Genomic DNA, 4,212 nt, shown 5'->3' with positions numbered 1-4,212 from the left:
TCAGTACAGAGTTTGTGTGATCTCCCTTTGACTGCCTGGGTTTTCTCCAGGTGCTCCAGTTTTGTCCCACACTCCAAAGATGTACAGGCTTGTAGGTTAATTGGCTTCAGCAAAATTGTAAATTATCCATAGCATATAGGATGGTGCTCGTGTACGGGGTGTTTCCTCATCGGCGCAGACAGGGTTTTAGCAGGAGCCTTCATGGGCTTTGTAAGCACATTCATCGACTCCTGACACTTTGAGAAGCCAGCAATACTGGGGAATTCTCCATTCCTCACTGAAGATGAAGTATATTAAATTATTTTTTCATGTATACAGTGCGTGGGTGAGCCCTTGGCTGTTGAGGTGAACGGCGAATTAAAAGAGCGGCCACGAGCTGCTGCAGTCATGTGGAAAGGAACTCTGGCACAGTAACACTTTCAGGAATAAACATGCCAGCGACGTCACCACTGTGGCACCTATTGGTTGAGGATCTCAGCAGGTGACCCGTGGAGAAAACATGCCCTGTTTGATGTGGCTCACCCTGTGATCTTTGGAATGTGTGAGCAGACTGTCGTCAGTTCAGAAACTACCAAGCCATATTTCAGGTCTGAAGAAGTTGTCCCGAACCGAAACGTCGCCCATCCTTTCTCTCCAGAGATGCTGCCTGACCCACTGAGTCAGCACTAGTGTGTGAAACAAAGCCAACCCAGCTTACATCATTTATTGCACAATTTGCATACTGAAAAGGTAGCAACCGCAACACAGTTTCTGTTTGGTTCAGGTGAACCAATGAATGCTGAGATTGTTAGAAGGTGTGTCTATTATTGAAGAGTGACATAAGAAGTGTGCTGAAATATTACATACATCATCATCCATAGGTCAGGGGTGAGAGAAACAAAGTTAATGTTATGGGTGAATGATCCCTCATTGGAACTGGAAAAGTGAGATACCAAGCATGTTTTCAGATCTTAGGGGAAGAGGGAGGAGGAGGAGGTGGAAAGCAAAGATATTAGTATCTTTGGTGGAAAATACAAAGGAAATGGCTCTGCAAGGATGCAGACCAAGGTTGTCAAGGTAACCATTACTTTAAAAAGCATCGCCAAGTGATAGATTAAAAAAAAACATGAAATAAATTATGGCTGGAGGGTTTCCAAGGATCAGCTCATGAAGAAATAATGCAAATCTCTAAGAATCTTGCAGAAGATTCCCGTTTTCATGGTAAACAAGCAAACCTCATGCAAAACAGTGATAGATGTTTATCCCTTCGTATCTCTGTCCAATCTGTGGTCTACTGCCAGATTTGATGCACTGCCAATTTCATTTAAAAAAAATGCATTGTGGGGCCAATGATGTGACTGGGTCACCAACTTCCACAATTTCCAATAGCTTCCCTGGCTATTTGTGGCAAATCATCTCTGTCACTTCATGAATCCTACCAGTTAAAGTAGCAGGGAGGCAGCAATTTCCAAGATGCCTTTTTAATATTCCCTGCACCATCTTCTCACTGCAATTGTCCATTCCTGCTCCATTTATCCTCACACAACCTGCCCCCTTCCCACTAGCCAACTGTGGCACAGTGGCGCTGTGGCAGAGATGCTGCCTTACAGTGCCGGAGACCCGGGTTTGATCCTGAGTACTTGTTGTACGGAGTTTGTATGTTCGCCCCTTGACTGTGTGAATTTTCTCCAAGATCTTCGGTTTCCTCCCACACTTCAAAAACGTACAGATTTGTAGGCTGATTGGCTTGGTATATATGTAAATTATTCAAGGATAGTGTCAATGTGTGGGAGTTGCTGGTGGGTGCGGACATGGTGGGCCGAAGGGACTGTTTCCACGCTGTATCTCTAAACTAAACTGTGATAAAACAGGAGCTACAAAACACTGGGAACATGAAGAAGCCTATTACTGATTGGATTTGTATCACCTTCATCATTTGCTGAAAATGTAACTGTTTCTGATGCAAAGTCACATCTTGTTGTATCCTTTCACAAATCTTTCCCTGTATGTCCATCAGCTAATGAATGGTTCCAGGAATTTCCTCGATGAAACGACAAACCTACAGTGAACTATTCCACTTTTAACAATTTAACTGCTGGAAGCAACACCCCCATTTGTAGAAATTACTTGGCAATTTCACCCGTGCATTAACCAATGCTGAAAATAGAAAACTCAAAATATTAGCATGAAAGCAAACTAAAATAAACCTCAAACTCAAAACTCAAAATATTAGCATGAAAGCAAAATACTGTGGATACTGGAAATCTAAAATAAAAAAGAGGAAATGGTAGAATTGGGTCAGATAACACAACGGAGGGTGAAGAATGTGTTTCAGGCCAACACATTTTGCCAGATTGGAAGAAGTTCAAGGTTTATTTTGGGACTAGGGGAGAATACGTGTTCGGCACGGACTAGAAGGGTCGAGATGGCCTGTTTCCGTGCTGTAATTGTTATATGGTTATATGTTATATGGTTATATGGTTTAACAATTTATAAACAAACACAGAAGCTGTGGGGAGAGAGGAAAGGACCAAAGAGAAAGGAAGGCCTTTAGTAGGGCTGTGGTAAGGGTGATTCATCAATAAAAGAGGTGAAGGTGCATGGCAAGGAGGGAGTGATGAGATTATATAACAGCTATTCTCTTGTGCAAAATCAGCACCACAATCACTTTGGGAAGACTGGCATAAAATAAGGCCGTTTGACATTTGATAACCATGCACTTACAAACCTCTTTACTGGGTTTTGTATCTTAAAAGTACTGCCAATTACTCTATGCTTGATCCAGTTAATAACTCTGGAGGCACAAGCCAGGTAAGAGCATTTTGGTTGATCCTAAAGCAGAAAGCCATGGGGAGTGGAAAGGGTGCCTTGTGGGGATTGCAAGGATACAAAGTGATATCAGTGTGTAAAATATAACGCGGGGAAGCATTAGCCTCACTCCATCAGTTCAGTTGTCTACATCTACTCCATTTTATACCAGGTGTAATATACAAATGTTTCATTCTGTACAAGCCGGCGATAGAAGCTCCCATGTCGGGGCGATCAAATTGATGTTATCGATTTAAGTATTGTCAAAGATTGACAAGCATCTTTCACATAGACGTCGATGGGCAAATATCTTCCAATAATTCCAGTTTTCAAATAACAGCATGTGTAGTTGCAGGGACCAAAATAGATTACACCATAAAAATGAGAATTGTTTTTATCATTCATTCGCTGAATACAGACATGAATGATAAGTCTATTCCATTGCCCCAACCTAATTGGCCTTGAGAACATGACAATGAACTGCCGTCTTAGATGACCGAACTATTGATGAGACTCTGAATAAATGTACAATTTCGGCAAATCATCAGAAACCTGAAAGACACTGTTTTTTTACTATGTTTAAGAAGGAACTGCAGATGGTGGAAAATCGAAGGTAGACAAAAATGCTGGAGAAACTCAGCGGGTGAGGTAGCATCTATGGAGCGAAGGAAATAGGCAACGTTTCAGTTCGAGACCCTTGAAGGGTTTTCCAGCACCTAGTTTGTACTATACTCTTTTTTACTGGGATGCCGTATCCAGACACCCTGCTGCTTTTTATCAAGGAACAAATATTTAAAAAAACAATAATCTCTCATCATCCACTAACTTTATATGGATTTTCTTTATTAAAGTTTCACACAACTTTTTAATACTTTACTTTATGTTCGAGGAACATGAGTTGATTTTGCCTTCACCTCCATTGAGTAAAGATTGGTTTGATAATAACTTGTTGCAAAACCCAAAACATCCCAAAAAATGTAAATAGATTAAAAATCACCATAACTAATGACAGTAAATGAAGAAAAATCATCATGAGGGCATGAAGCATGAAAACACAAAATTCTCTCTCTGAAATATAAAGCACTCCCTAGCAATTAATGTTGGTATTGGTTTCTTATTGTCATGTGTTATGAGATACAGTGAAGATTTTGTTTTATATTTAGTGCAGTTGTTACTTCAAAAGTCCTTTCAGAATTGAATTAGAACAAGTCGGCACTGAGGACGTTGTGAAAAGGATGTTTCAGAGATGCTGCCTGCCCTGCTGAGCTACTCCAACATTTATTTTTATTTTTGTGATATACCAAATAAATTATGGTGTTTCTGTGTTGTTTGCATCATCCTTAACGTGAATATCTTGGCTGTAGTAAAATGTGAGGATTCCCATTCCAGTACAACTCTTCACTATATTCACAGCACTGCAAAACC

Source organism: Amblyraja radiata, chromosome 9 (assembly GCF_010909765.2).
Source record: "Amblyraja radiata isolate CabotCenter1 chromosome 9, sAmbRad1.1.pri, whole genome shotgun sequence".
Lineage (NCBI taxonomy): Eukaryota > Metazoa > Chordata > Chondrichthyes > Rajiformes > Rajidae > Amblyraja > Amblyraja radiata.
This window is presented reverse-complemented; position numbering follows the sequence as displayed.